A 16398-nucleotide genomic window follows, 5' to 3' on the forward strand; every position below is an offset into this window, starting at 1 on the left:
GTCAAAGATAAACAAAGCCAGGCATTAGTTAAAACGTTACGGACCGATTTTAATCAGTAATAACTACTGCAATATGGAAAAGAGCCCAGCATGAACAGCATTCAACTTAGATTCTCTGAAAGGTGACTGCACAATTTAAAGGGAATGTGAGTACCTCGGGAGGGAGTGGGGGCGGTGGGCGGGAGCTCGGTGGAGACAGGGAAAGGAATCCCTAAAAGCAGAAAGGGGGTTGGTCCGTGTGACTAGGCCATTTGAGCTGGCTAACTCACGCTTATCCTTACCAAACTCAGGTTCCTAGACTCTCACAAAGACCGGGAGGGAGCGGTCCTATCTTCAGGTGTTGGTTGGAACAGTAAATTCTTTTGACAGCCTGGACCTTTTCCACGAGGGACGGAAACATAATGGGGATGGAGGGATTGCCTTGAGGATGCTGCCTTGAGCTGTTAGAAACTATGCTGGTGTTTGCTCGGGCCTCTTAGTAGGGGCTGGGTGGGGACACAATCATTTGTACTTAAGAGTCTGCTTTCAAATTGTAATGTTTTCAAACTATGCATGTGATATGAAGAGTATCAACTATCTTTGGCTGAATATTTTTTTTTAGTGTCTTAAACCTGGTTCCTGGCAAACTAAAACGATTTAACGCTTACTCCTTTCAGTTTCTGTATTTTGATTCTTTAAAATATCAACCTCAATACTGTATTGCTCTATGGTGCAGAAAATAAGCTACTTTAAATATATACTTATATACTTAAGACTTAACACATAGTATGTAATGTCTGATTCTGAATTAAGAAGGTTTTCTCTAAATTCAGCAGTGGAGAAAATTAGCTTCATAAAAATGATTTAGAACTAGATGGAAATGTTTTATTTCTGTGTTTCAAGAAAGAAAATTAATGAGTCTCTGGGACCATTAAACTCTAAATAAAAAGTTCCTCTGCTGAAACGTTATTTTTTTAAAAAGAGTGAAAACATCTTTGGAGCCAATAATATGCTATGTAGGTTTGGAAAAAATGACTCATTTGGGGAGTGTGAATGTGACTAAAATATTTAGTGAGCTTCCTTCACTACCTAATATGGACCAGTTCAGACAAGCCTGCATGTTTGCTCAAGTAGATAAGCAGTAGGGAATCTAAACTGTAGCATTTGCAAAATCTCCTTTATTACTAAGTGGTTCCTATGGGATATCTTTCATTCGTTCATGCATTTATTCACTTCACAAAAATCTGTTGAGAGTTGGATCCATCAAAGACAAGGCCTGCCGGCCTGGTGGGAAAGTTAGTCACATCAAGGACCCCACAGTTCAGTCCTGGAGTGAGTGGGGACAGCCAGACACAATCCACGCAGTCCAAAGAAATTTCAAAATAAGTTCTCTCTTAGCTTAGGTTTCTCCAGAACCCAACTCTGAAACAAGGGAAGGTATGTGATTTGGGAGTTGATTCCAGGAAAACACCACCCGGAAAGTGGGTATGTTATAATGTTGTGTCTCCCCTGGGATTCCTGGGAGTAAGTGCCGTGGGGACACTGGATGTGGTGCTGGAGTTGGGAAGTCCCCAGCTTATCCCATGGTGACGGCTGGGGACAGCAAATTGGTAGGGTCCCAGCGGTGTGCTCCGTGAACTTTACATGGGTTCCTCACTCTAGGTGAGTATAAGACCCTCCTAATATTTCTTACATGTCCCTTGGTCTCCTCAGAGAAAAACATCTTACCATTCCTAGCCACTTCGTCTTTCGGTACTGTCCCTTCCAATTCTGGTTTAGAAGAAGATGAAAAGCTTGAAGACAGTCTTCAATGATCAGTTTTTGCCTCGAATTTTATTTAATCCAATAATTGCTCTGCCAGACATACGGGGATGCTGTCAGGAGCACAAAGGCAGCCTCTGCTTGGGACAGTTGGAGAAGACTTCTTAAAAGGTGAGGCTTAAAATGGATGAGGAGTTTGCAATGTAGGGACGGCAGTAAAGCCAGGGACAGGAAAGAATGCGTGCAAGGCTCCAGGGCGCCCTAGAAAGAAGAAAATGTGCTTTGTGCCTGGAGTGCTGGGTACAAAGGATGTTAGAAAAGAGGTCTCAGGTTGGACAGAGCCAGATAGCACACTGGAGGATTAGGAAGGACAGCTGCCAAAAACAAATGCTTTCCTCCAAACGTGCTAGCAACACTAAAGATTTCCATAACCCAAAGTCAAGTACAATGACATAATAGAAAGGAAGACAGAGCAAGTTGGGGGGAGTGGGGTAACATAGCCAATCCTTCGTTTATCCATAACGGAAATAATAAATACTAACTAAGTAATAATAGAAATAACGAGCAACAAGGAAGAATTTAAAATGGCAACAAAATATGGGATGTACAAGTAAGACAATTAGATGTTACTAAACAGGCTAAAAATGATTGCATCTAGGAGTGGGGCCCGGAATGAGATTAAGAGGCAGTAAGTGGATGAAGAATCATTTGACTTCTAAAATATGGATATGAACATGTGTTAGGTCCATAAAAGTAAGGATAATTTTATTACAACTTCGCAGTTCAGTACCTAAATGAATGTAGTTAATCAAGAAACATTATTTGCACGATCCTCTGTAAGATGTGTTCCATTGTTAGCGACTCTCCTGCCGAGAGAACCATTGAATGTTCTGACTGGGGAGCTCTGAAAAACTTTCTTACTTCCTATAAATTTATTAGAATTATGGTCAGTAGAGGCTCATTGCCTGTTAGTGTGTTAAAAGTTGGTTCCATTATCGGTTTAAATAATTTTCCATAAATGCAGTCACTTTGAAGATCAAAAGTCTGCATTAAGATAACAAAAAAAAATTTCATCATGTTCTCCCTAGAATTCAGAATCTCTTTAAAGCTGTGTTAAATATTAATAGAATTCAAATTTACGAGGTTGAATGCTGAAACTTTGAGGGAGAGAGGCCACTAGCAGTATTTTCTTGCTTTTTGGTTTTTACACTGGGAAAACCCAAATGTGAAAGTGTTTTCTGCTAAACAATCATTGGCCAACATCCATTATGTACAACTGGTTTTCTAACTGCGTAATTTTATTACGCATAGATGAATGATACTAACTCTTTCCCTAGATCCCCTCAACAGAACCTTTGACTGCCAGGCGACCATCTACAAACACCAGACAGGCTTAGCAGAAAGATAACATGAGTCTATGATTCCCTGCTTCAGTTTTGTCAAGAACGTGTCTTTTGACAAATGTGGGTGCGCGCCCATGCACGCGGGTCTTTCCTATAACAATAAAGACTAGGAAATAATTGGCATTTTAAAGTCCTGGTAAAATGGTAGATGCAAACAAAAGACAACTTTTTCCTCCAAGTTCCTGTCAGTGGCATTGTGTCTGTCGCTTACTGCACCTTGGCAACTTGATATGCAAAGTGTGTGTACATCCCGGGCTGTCATAAATAATAAATAGCCCATCAATACATTGTTGCAGAGTGTTTATTGCCTTAGATTTAGATGACCACACTAATCACTTACAAAAGAGAATAGTTGCCTGAAACTGTTTTTTTTTTTCCTGTGGTGTTGGTGGATTTCTGTCATAAAAACCTTGATGAACTTTGGTGCATATTTTTATAATGGCTGACCAGAGTTGGTTAAAGCCACATACTGTGGCCATGAGATAATGCAAAGCTAAGTGACCCATATAGAAACGAATTGAGTTCCATACTGTGGCATTGGCTTCATGTGCTAACTAAACACATGACTTAACCTCACTGAACAGCTAGGTCAAAAAACATAGATCATGTTACAAACTCTGGTGGATTAAGAACCCCAAGTGATACATTCTCCCACTACACCTGAATGTCATCATGAAGGGAAAAGAATGAACAAAAAGGATGAGATAAGGGGGTATATTTTGCAATAAAACTAACCGACAATTGAGGCAAGGAAGAGATTTATCAACAATTTCACATCATGAAAATGTGTGTTATAAGAGTTAAGTTTGTCAACTCCTTTTGAGGACTGTTTGTTGGGCAGCACTTTGAAATCCACTCCAGGAATATTGTGTAATAATTTTATAATGGGTACAAGTTACTCTTCACTTAATTTTTTAAATGTCAGCTATCCCTCCCAAAAGTAGACAATTCTTTTGACTCGGTGTGATTTAGTAATATGACATCTGTCGTGGTTTTGAAAATTAACAAACTGCCTGATTTTCCTTAGTCCTGAAATTTGTAACCTTGCCACAAGGTGGCAGTAGGTCTACTACTTCAAGTAATTAACTACCGTCCTTTCTTGAGATCCAAATTTCGACCAAGAATTTTGTACAAATTCTTGTTGGTATGTAAATCCAGTGTATAAGTCTACTAATGTTACCAAACATGACAGATATGGAGAATACAAAAGGCATTTTTATGGTCATGTGCCCCAAGGAGATTTGTGTCTGTCTGTTCTCAGCTGTGCTGGGCCCCCAAGGATGGTCTGACACCAATAACTCTTCAAAGGCATTTCTGATGGGGACAAAGAATAATATAGAAGTCTTTCTGAAATGGGTATAATTTGGTACTCACCTTAATAATCATAAGTTGATCATTCTGAGCAATAAATTACTTACTACATTCTATTCCTAGGTTTTTGTCTTGACATCAACCCCCTCCAAGGACATGCATCATTCTGTGACTCCTCAGCCTGACCTGCATCCCAGAGATTTCCTCAGAGGGAAAATCTAGTCCATCACGTTTGGCATAGTTACTCCTTCAAGAATTGTGGATTGGGGTAAAAATGTTCACTTGTGGAGGGGAGTAGAAAGGATAGGGTAGGAAGGACTGTGCAGTAACAAAAATATAAATGTTACAGGGGCGCCTGGGTGGCTCATTTGCTTGAGCGACTGACCCACGATTTTGGCTCAGGTCATGATCCCAGGGTCGTGGGATCAAGCCCCGAGTCAGGCTCTGCACTGAGTGTGCCGCCTGCTTAAGATTCCCTCTCTTGGGGCACCTGGGGGGCTCAGTCGGTTAAGTGTCCGACTGCAGCTCAGGTCACGATCTCGCAGTTCGTGAGTTCAAGCCTCGCGTCTGGCTCTGTGCTGACAGCTCAGAGCCTGGAGCCTGCTTCAGACTCTGTGCCTCCCTCTCTCTCTGCCCCTCCCCTGCTTATGCTCTGTCTCTGTCTCTGTCTCTCTCTGTCTCAAAAATAAATAAACATTAAAAAAAAAAAAAAGATTCTCTTTCTCTCTCTCTCTCTCTCTCATCCTCTGACCTGCTCATGCTCTCTCCCTCTCAAATTAAATAAATAAATAAATAAATAAATAAATAAATAAATAAATATTATAGTCCAATTAGAGTGGAAGCAAGCAATTTGCTGACTTCTTCTGCATGCCAGATTGTGTGCTAATGCTTACGGTGTGTTTCTATGTTGCCTTGCTGGGTAAGCCTCAGGCTCCTTACCTCTATGTGTGGATACTGTTACCTGCCTCCTGGGGACATTATATCAACGAGGTGGCTCATACAGACTCAGCGATAGATGCCAAGAGGTTGACTAACTTCATTCAAGTCACAATTCTAGTGAAAATGACAGAACTGGACTTTAAACACAGGCACACCCATTGCAAAGCCCGTGCGTTCAATCTTCTTGCAACACTGTCTTTGGTCTGTATTAAGAAAACACTTTTTGACTTGTTTTCATCATCAAAATATTACTTTTTCTTGATTCATCTGTTGTGTCCCTTTTAGTGAATTTTCTCCAATTAAGTGTTTCTTAACTTTCTGAGGTCACAAATCATTTGAACATCTGATAGAAGTTCTGCACTATTTCCACCCCCAAAACAAATGTCAAGACAATCTTGCACATAACTTCAGGAAGGTTATATGCCCCCAAAATTCTTGCATGAAACCTTTAACTTAAATATCTTATTTTTAAAGTCATTTTCCAGTGTTCAGTTGGTGCCTGTTACACTAAATGTGTGTGTTCCCTCCACAATGTATATAGTGAATCCCTAACCCCAAGTATGGTTGTATTTATAGATGGAACCTCTAAGAAAGTAATGAAGGATAAATGAGGTCATAAGGGCAGGGGCCCAGATCTGATAGGATTAGTGTTTTTGTAAGAAGAGATACCAGAAAGCTTGACATGCTCTCTCCCTCTCTCGCGCTCTCTCTCTGTCTCTCTGCATGCAAGCACCAAGAGAAGGCCGTGTGAGGACATGAAGGCAGCCATCTGAACACCAGGTAGAAAATCCTCACCAAAAACCAAGTTGGCCAGAACATTCATATTAGACTTCTAAAATTGTGAGAAAATAAATTTTTGTTGTTGAAGCTACCCAGCCAGTTGGTATTTTGTTATTAAAGCCCAAGGTAACTACAAGGGCACCCCCCCATAAGAAGCGTATCAAACCCACAACTATTCACAAACTTTCATGGATGTTCACGTTTACATCTTAAGTTTTAAATTTTAATTTTTTTAAAAAAATTTTTTAACGTTTATTTATTTTTGGGACAGAGAGAGACAGAGCATGAACAGGGGAGGGTCAGAGAGAGAGGGAGACACAGAATCTGAAACAGGCTCCAGGCTCTGAGCCATCAGCACAGAGCCTGATGCGGGGCTTGAACTCATGAAACGTGAGATCATGACCTGAGCCGAAGTCGGACGCTTAACCAACTGAGCCACCCAGGTGCCCCTTAAATTTTAATTTTTTAATAAATGCTCACTTACAGAAAATTGAAATATACAGAAAAACAAAACTAAATTAGCAATTAGTTTTTTCTTTCTACAGATTAAAGGTAACTACTAGTAAAATTTTAGTATGCTTTCTAAAATACAGTTTTGATTATGATACATATATAATTCCATATATTTTTTAGTGAACACTAGACAGAAACATTTCTCAATTTGATTAAAATAGCTGAATTAAATTTCTTCAAACATAAACATTTCTAAATTTAGCTTATTTTTAATTTTTGACATAAATTTTTAAATATATTTGATGTTATGAGTCACAGTATGAGATCATTATGCTTTTTTAAGGCTTTTTTGATTCAGACAAATCACTTTTCTAAATAAGAAAATAAGTTATTTATTTTTATGAGCAATTTATGCATGTGAAATATATGTATGTATATGTGTGTGTATATATATATGTGTGTGTGTATAAATATTTGTGTGTATATGTATATATTATGTATATATAATACATATATATATGTATTACATATATATATGCAGCTTTTGCTTTGCATGATTCCAGTATGCATGAATTTCAGTTACCATGACCTAGTTAAATAATACCAGTTCAACACAATTCAAATTTTGGTTGCAATGGTTAAGTAGTAAAGCATTTATCCTGCCTGAAGAGAGGTCTGATCTTTGCCCCTAGCCCCTGGGAGATAACCTCTACGTTGCTGGAGTTTCTAGAGCAATAGGAGTCTCTTGTCATTCATGGTGGACCCCTCAAACAACACTGACAGTTTATGCTAAAATGGTGATGAATGGTGGATGCATTGGACCACTGGTATCAGCCCAGCCTCTGGGAAAGTGGTCAGGATTAGAGATTGAATTCAACCGTTGGGCAATCAATCAATCAATTAATCATGCCCATTTGTCTAAGTCCCAATAAAAACTGTGGACACTGAACTTCAGGCAAGTTTGTCTGGTTGGCAATACTCCATGTGTCACATAATGATGCCAATAGGGTAACACATCCTGAGGTCAATGGAAGCTTTACATTTGGAATCTTTCCAAAAATGTTTGATATATAATAATATATAATAATTAACCAGTTCTCTACAGATAAACATATGTATATATGTGGTTCTCAGAATAGTTTTGAAACATAATAAAACTATGCATTTGTATGTGCTTTTCAGTTTTCAAAGTGTTCTTACATTCATTTCATTTATTGCTCAAAATACTCCTGAGGCTTAGCTGCTTCTGATGGCAAATCATCGTTCTTTTATGATAGGTGATTCTGAAAATTCTAGATAGACCAACAGACAAATAAATCAACAGAGTGCTCACCGAATCATGGAGTCTTTCCCTTGGAAACGATCCTACAGAGCATGCCATTGACAGTTCATTTTAAGCCTGAAAGATAAAGAAGTTATTCCATATCAAATATTCTTCCACAACACCAAGCTACTATTCACGTATATGTAGAATAGGTTTTTAAAGTAAAATGACCTAAAGAAAAGACTATTTTCCTCCTGACACCCATTATAAAAGTGAGAACCCATTCCAATGGAGAGTTATTCTCAACCACAATGGCGGTGAAGAGACCTAGGGATTTTGGCTGTGCGCACTAGCTCTACATCATAGGTAGTTACACAAACAGGGGAGTTTGGTGAGTAAAATCATCGGTTTGGGGCAGAGCTGGACCCAGGTTTCCCTCTTAGTCATCTGCTTACCAATTGGTTCCTTAGCTGGTTATCTGACCACTCAGCCCCACTTTCTTCATCTACATAATGGGGTGTATAAAAGTAGCAATTATCTTAGGATGTTGAGAGGACTAAAATGAAATCATCTCCATAAAGTATCTGACACAGTGCCAATGATATAGCAAGAGCTCAGTAAATGTTAGTTATATATGTTGGCACCAAATGTTTTCCTAACTTCAGGATCTCTGAAACCTTTCACTCGAACTCAAATTACAGAGTTTCCACATAAGCCATTCTATGTTTTTGCTTCTTCTGGAAAATGACCCTCTTTCTTTGAGTACTCACAAAATTTGGTCAAATCGATTAGTGCCAGATTTAAAGCTATAGGGTTCTCAACACCTAATGAGCATAAGTATAAGCTGAGAAACGTAGATATTAATGCAGATACTTGGGGCCCCCTATACAGAGATTACAATTCAATTTGTTTGAGGTACAGCCTAGATATCATTAGTTTTTACAGTTTCTTAGGTGATTCTAATGTATAGGCAGAAGTATGAAACCAATACTCTAATTTATTACAAGTTCTATAATTTAAATTTTAAGTTTAAGGCTTTATAGTTAAAATCTGACCTTTGCATAGGGAAATAAAATGCAGTCAACAGAAACTATCCCTAAGGAAACTCTGATGTTGGACTTATAATTAAAACTTTCTTTTCTAGGGGTGCGTGGGCTGCTCAGTTGACTTCTACTTGGGTCACAATCTCACAGTTCATGAGTTCAAGCCCCACGTCAGGCTCTGTGCTGACAGCTCAGAGCCTGGGGCCTGCTTCAGATTCTGTGTCTCCCTCTTTCTCTGCTCTTCCCCTGCTTGCTCTCTGACTCTCTCTCTCTCTCTCTCTCTCTCTCTCAAACATAAATAAACATTAAAAAAATTTAAAAAACAAAACCCCTTTTTTTTAGTTTATTTATTTTCAGAAAGAGACAGGCAGGGAGAATCCCAAGCAGCCTCCATCCTGCCAGTGGCAGATCCCAATGCAGGGCTTGAACTCATGAACTGTGAGATCATGACCTGAGCTGAAACCAAGAGTTGGGCGCTTAACTGACTGAGCCACCTAGGTACCCCATTACTAAAAGATTTTAAATCAAGCCCAATAGATATGCCAAAGAACTAAAGGATACAATTTTGAAAGAAACAGTTCATGACAGTGTTGCCCTACCAAATGGAGACTACCAGTAGTAGAGAGAAATTGCAAAGAAAGGACCAAATAGAAATTCTGGAGTTGAAGAGTATAACTTAAATGAAGAAAAAAAAAAAACAAAAAAAACCCACTAGACTTAACAGCAGATCTCAATGGCAGAAGAAAGACTCAGAAAAGTTGAAGCTAACTGTCTAAGGAAGACAAAAAAAAACTAAAGAAAAATGAAAAGCACCTCAGAGATCTGTGAACACCTGAAAACATGGCAACTTATACATAATGGAGTTCCTGAAGGAGAAGGGGAAGTGAAAGAGGCAAAAGGAACACTTGAAGGAAAAAAAGGGCTGAAAACTTTCCAAATTCATAAAAACACCAATTATTTAAGAATTTCTGCCAACCCCAAATAGGATGGACTCAAAGATATTTTCACCTCAAAACATCAGAGCCAAACTGTCAAAAACAAAGACAAAAAGAGAATCCTGGAAACAGCAAGTGAAAAGAGATTCATTCTGTACAAGGGATCCTCAACAAGATTTATGGCTGACTTCTGATCAGAAGCTATGGAAGCCAGAGAGCAGTGGGATGACACATTCACAGTGCTGAAAGAAAACCGTCAAGAATTCTGTGTACAGCAAGATGATGCTTCAAGATGTAGGAGAAATTCAGATATTCCCAGGTAAAGAAAAACAGCGAATTTATCTCTAGCATTCCTGACTACCAGAGATACTAAAGGGAGTCCTTCAGGTTGAAATGAAAGACATCAGCCAGTAACTCAAATCCGTGCATATAAAGAAAGAGCACGAGTCCTGACCACAAAGGGGAACGTGACGGGCAATGTACGTGTATTTTTGCATGCAATTCTTTCCTACTTCTATCGGCCCTAAAATATATTTACGGGGAGCCTGTGGGGGGGGGGGGGTTCAGTCAGTTAAGTGTCCTACTCTTGATTTCAGCTCAGGTCATGATCTCACATTTCGTGAGATCAGGCCCCGCATCAGGTTCTGCACTGAGAGTGGAGCTTGCTTGCGATTCTCTCTCTCCCACTCTCTCTGTCCCTCAAAATAAATAACCGCTCTCCCGCTCTCTCTCCCTCTCTCTCAAAATAAATAAACTAAAAACATTTATATTTCCATAAAGCAATAATTTTCAAATGTATTAATGGGCTTATAATGCATATATTTATAATTTTAATGTCGATGATTACACAGAGGAGGGGAGAGAAAAGAGTGCTATACCGGGGCAAAGTTTTCGCATAGTATTGAAATTAATATTTTTAAATTGAGGACACTAATTGTAATTTCTAGGGCAACCACTAAGAAAATAACTTCTAAAAACACAGTAAAAGAAATAAGTGATTTAAAATGGTACAACAGGAAATACCTGTTTACCCTAAAAGAAGGTACTAGTGGACGAATAAGGGGAAAGAGATGTGACACGTAAAGAAAACATACAGAAAATGGCAAAAAGAAATCTTACCTTTCAGTAATTATGTTAACTGAAAATTGATTCACCACTCCAATTAAAAGGCAAAGATTGGCAAAATAGATTTCAAAAGCATTATTCAGCTATAAGCTGTTTGCAAAACACACAATTTAGTTTCAAAGAGACAAACTGGTTGAAAGTAAAGTTTAGGAAAAATATAGTGTGAGAACAGTAATCAAAAGAAATATTGGGGGCGCCTGGGTGGCTCAGTCGGTTAAGTGGCCGACTTCGGCTCAGGTCATGATCTCGCGGTCTGTGAGTTTGAGCCCCGCGTTGGGCTCTGTGCTGACAGCTCAGAGCCTGGAGCCTGTTTCCGATTCTGTGTCTCCCTCTCTCTGACCCTCCCCTGTTCATGCTCTGTCCCTCTCTGTCTCAAAAATAAATAAATGTTAAAAAAAAAAATTAAAAAAAAAAAGAAATACTGGGTGGCTATACTAATACCACAGAAAATGGACTTAAGGCAAATGGTTACTAGAGATACAGGACGTTTTGTAATGATAAAAGGATAGACTATTCGGGAAGACATATAACTGCAGATAAGAAAGTAAAATAATAATGAATAGGTAATTTCATAGAGACAGAAGAGTTGCCAGAAGCTGAGAGGAAATAATGGGCATGTGGTATCGTTTTGTGCTTATAAAGTATGTAAAATTAGAATATACTATGAATAAACTGTGCGAATATACTAAAAAATACTGAATCGCACACTTCAAAAGGGGGAACTCCGTGATACGTGAATTATGTCACAGTAAACTTGTTATAAAAACCAAAAAGCAAAGGCTTCTAACATGTTGCTGTAGTCCCGTTGTTCTCTGTTCAGTAACTTAGGGAGCTTGGCATAGCAGAACTACAGTGCCAGCTTCATCGTCCTCAGTGACTCTGTCCTTAAACCCTTGTAGAGATAAAGTGAGCTCCATTCACCTTTGCTAAATAATAGCTAATGGGCTAAAGAGTTGTCACATGTTTCAGCTGTTGACCAGGCGTGGGAAAGCGAAACACGAATTCTTAGGACCTTCTGTGGAGAAAAACATACTGAAGCAGTGATTGAAAGACCAACTGTTTGCATGATATTACCTTGTAGCCTCCCTAAGTCACCTCTGACTGAGCAGTTGGTCTACTTCCCAGTTATTTACTTGGGAGAAGAGGAGACTGAGGATCCACTGTGATTCTTCGATATTGCCAGACCGACCATTTCTAGTGGACGCCGTTCATGGCAGAAATCGAATCAATGGCGTATTTTCAACCACGTGGCGAATAACCAGATGCAAAATATGACCCTATAAAAGGCATCACCTAAATGAAGCAGCATACTTGGAACTTACTTATCTTAATGAAAACTACCCTCTTGTGTATTTCTAAATTTCTTGAGACAGGTGGGAGTGTAGAACCCCTGGGTAAGAATATACATATCTACATATATGCTATATGTATGGGAGGCTCCCTTATGAAATGTGACCTTACTTACATTTCTAAATGCCTTCGTCCGATTAATGCCAAAGTTGTTTAACTTTCATGTCATAGTACCCTGGCAGAGGTGAATTCATACTCAGAAAAAGCTCATGTGATACTTCTGTGATATGGAAATATCTTCCTTGTTATAGTAAGCATTGGCTGCATACTAAAGCCCGCTCAGCAGCTGGGATGATGTAGGGAGAACCATTCTGGTGTCTATCAGTTGTCCATGAAAATTGAGAGTCTGTGTGTCCTCAAGGTTTCTATTTTTTAGGAGCACTAAACACTCACTGGAATTTTATTTATTTTTTTTAATGTGTATTTATTTATTTTTTAACATTTATTTATTTTTGAGACAGAAAGAGACAGAACATGAACAGGGGAGGGGCAGAGAGAGAGGGAGACACAGAATCTGAAACAGGCTCCAGGCTCTGAGCTGTCAGCACAGAGCCCGACATGGGGCTCGAACTCACAGACCGTGAGATCATGACCCCAGCCGAAGTCGGACGCCCAACCAACCAAGCCATCCAGGTGCCCCTAATGTGTATTTATTTTTAAGAGAGAGACAGAGCCTGAGTGGGAAAGGGGCAGAGAGAGAGGGAGACACAGAACCCAAAGCAGGCCCCAGGCTCCGAGCTGTCAGCACAGAGCCCAACACGGGGCTCAAACCCACGAACCAACTGTGAGATCAAGACCTGAGCAGAAGTCGGATGGGGAACCGACTGGGCCACCCAGGAACCCCTAGAATTTTAAATAATAGAGGAACCAACCGACACAGTGGAAACAACGGTTGTATATTCCCTGATAATTTGATACTGGGATCGTTTTACATTGCTGCAGCGCGTACAATAAAGCAATGGCTGATCAAACTTTGTATATGAGGCGCCGCGTGTCGGGAAGTACAATCCCCTTGAGACAGCTTTATCAACATTCAATCTGCAGTGCAGCTATGACTGCAAAGAGCAATGCTTAGGCAGCTCTCCCCTCCCAGCTTCCTGCACACGTTGCCCAAACGCACACCCTGGTGAGTTCACCAGATCACCTTATCTGAACCTCCCCCTCTCTAACTCCTTCCTATGCTTTACTTTTTCTTCCCAGAATTAGCCCCATCTAAAACTGTTATTAACATTTTTCTTACTTGCATGTTCCTTTCCTCCTCCCCTATTAAACTCCGCATGCAGAGATTTTTCTTGTTCATGACCTCCAGCACGAGAACAGCACCTGCACATTGTAAGCACCCAGCAATGTATGTGCTGAATGAATATATAAACGTTCATTTCAGGCTCTGAATGCACAGCGGCGTAAACTTTCCCAGCTCCCTAGTTTTGCATAAACATGAAAGTCAATGAATTTTTAGTCTTCCATCAGTCAGGGATTTGGGCTCCGTTGCAGGCAAACCTGTGTCCTCCCTTGGGACTCGCTGGTGAAAACCTCTGGACTCTAGAGGGTCATGGTTGTCGGGTTCAGCTATCCCGAAGCCTGGGTGTGTGACCCGGACCTTAGGAAGTCTTGGGTTCTAAGAGAAGATTTAATGCAAGGTCATGTCTCCAAGCTCAGAGTGAACCAGAAAAATACAGAGGCGTAACTGGTGGCAGTTAACATTTGGTGAAGAGAGTGATAGATTATATCTAAATGTTTGTGTTCTTTTGAACCTCTCTCCTAATTGCATGTTATGTCCATTCCTAGTGGTGAGTGACACTTGCTTGGTAAAATCCCATCGGCTTTCTTCTGCCTTCCGGAGCAGCTGTGTGTTGCTAGAGGAAATTACAAACCAAGCTGAATGGTTTCACTTCAAATTCATGACCACAAAACCGAAATGGGCCCTTATCATGGCGCAGGACTCCCACTATGTTTCTTTAGTAAGATAATACTCCTCTACACCCCTCGGCAACGGTTTCAAACTTTTTTCTCTTTTTTAAATCTCCTCCCCATACATGTTTCACCGAGACTCTGGAAGCCATAAATTAGACACACTGTGCCTGCCCCATCTTTTTCCCCTTCTGTTACAGGAGAGAAAAAAAATGTCTTTCCTTGTTAGGGGCTGAATTACGTGCCCCTCCAAAGTTCACATATTGAAGCCCTAACCCCCATTACCTCGGAATGTGACTGCTATAAAATCAATGCTTGTACACCCTCCTCCGCATGTAAGAGGACAGAGCCCCATAAATGGGATTAGTGCCCTTAGAAAAGAGGCCCAAGAGAGCTCCCTTGCCCCTTTTGCCTGTGAGGACACAGTGGAAAGTGGGCCATCCGTGAACCAGGGAATAGGCTCTTACCAGACACAGACTCTGCCAGCACCTTGATCTTGGATTTTGAGCCTCCAGAACTACAGGCATGTTGTTTAAGCCACCTGGTCTATGGGACTCATTTCTTCAGATGAGTAGGTTTTATTTCCATGAAGATTATGCCTTGCATTTATTATAGTCCCGACAGCTTCTGGATCATTCCTATTCAGTGTATACTTGCTGTTCTGAATTGTGAATGTGGGGTCAGAAATTCTGGTAGAGCTGAGATTACTTTTACTTCTGGTACATTAAATGGGTAAACCATCCCATTTGTTGGAAGTATGAGCTTTACTCCCTAGGGAAGGGATAAGAAAGTCACAGGTAGTGCATTTGTCCAAGTCAGATTCAGTTTTTTCCTGGATTCCCATCCCACTGGGTTGGGAGCAGGTTCAACCAGGGACCTAGCAGGGAGTTTCTTCCCCTCCCTCAGGGTTGAAGGAAAGTGTTTGGCTTCCCATGCCTTCCAGAACACTGGCCACCGCTAACATTTTCACTGTCCAAATCTGAAAATATGGAGCTCAAAAAACCTTGAGCTGAATTTGAAGACAGAGGTCTTTAGCAAAGCAAGCCCCCAGGATTTAAGTCTCCCAGGGACACCACATTGCCGTTTCCCACTGAGATGACCCCCCTTCCATGGAGTCCTGTACGGAAACCTCCTTGGCCCTCTGTTTCCCCCAGATCTCCTATCAGTAACATCTGCTTTGGTTCTCCTTCCGTTTTCAGTAGGCCTAGGTAGAATCTACTCGACTTTCCTCTAGGAGCCTACTTTAAAAATAAAGAAAACCTGTGACTTGGCCGAGCTTTTTTAATAAATGAGACTGGGGGAAGACAAAGTTCTAGGTATAGATGAAAGCAGGAAAGATATACAATTTTATTTGCTTAATACAATAGGAATGTATTCAGTGCCCATTCTTTGCCAAGCACAGTTCTAGACATCAGTTGCAGCGGTTAGCTAAACAATATTCCTGCCAGCGTGAGGCTTACGTTTCATAGAGAAGACAACATATAAGAACATTCATTTATTCACTTATTCAATCAATGGTAGGTGCTTTGAAGAAAAGTAATGGGAAATAAATGAAGAAACAGCAATGAAAGTAAAACATAGATTGTAATGTCAGGAAAGTCTGAAGAGGTTGTCACATGAAAACCTGAACAAAACTATGGAAGAAGGACATGTAAATACAGAGAAGATAAAAATCATTCCGGGACAATGGAGCAGGGAAGCCTCAAGGTTCTCATCTTGGCTTGCTCAAAGACCAGCAAGGGAGCCAGCGTGGCTCAAGGGAGAATATGCGAGGCAAAGAGACTGGAGCTTCACTCAGGTTCCCATCAGGGAGGGATCTGTAGGTCAGAGGTGGAACTCTCAATGTGTTCTCAGTGCGATAGAAGCCTTGGGGAGCATTCGTTTAATTGCTGCTTTGGGTGTTTGTATGCAGATATCACTAAAGCTGGCCAAGAACAGAAGTGTCTTTTGTAAAATCTTAGTCATTCCACAGTGTAGCTAGGACTGGGGCTGGGGGCGTGGCGGCAAGGATGTGATGTTCATTTCACAGCGTGGATCCATTTTCATCCTTTTGTTGGACAACTAGTACACCCTTCAAATCAAGAAGGGAGCATTTTTCCTGACAAAATTTCTTGAAGTATCCTATTAAAAACTTCCCTCCCCTA

General features: G+C 40.4%; 1 protein-coding gene across 17 annotated transcripts in view; it reads right to left on the reverse strand.

Moving 5' to 3' along the window:
- LOC106974083 (uncharacterized) overlaps positions 1-16398 on the reverse strand; it is a 241939-nt gene that overhangs the window by 149157 nt on the left and 76384 nt on the right. For 15 of the 17 annotated variants that reach the window (XR_008292697.1, XR_008292691.1, XR_008292703.1 and 12 more), the window contains one exon: positions 7960-8025. The gene's annotated coding sequence lies outside the window, so the exon portion shown is untranslated. Of the gene's footprint in view, positions 1-6; positions 2002-7959; positions 8026-16398 lie in introns of those variants that run through there. The other 2 variants (XR_008292694.1, XR_003415138.2) reach the window with 2 other exon arrangements.

This window comes from Acinonyx jubatus, chromosome F2, assembly GCF_027475565.1.
Source record: "Acinonyx jubatus isolate Ajub_Pintada_27869175 chromosome F2, VMU_Ajub_asm_v1.0, whole genome shotgun sequence".
In the NCBI taxonomy this organism is placed as follows: domain Eukaryota; kingdom Metazoa; phylum Chordata; class Mammalia; order Carnivora; family Felidae; genus Acinonyx; species Acinonyx jubatus.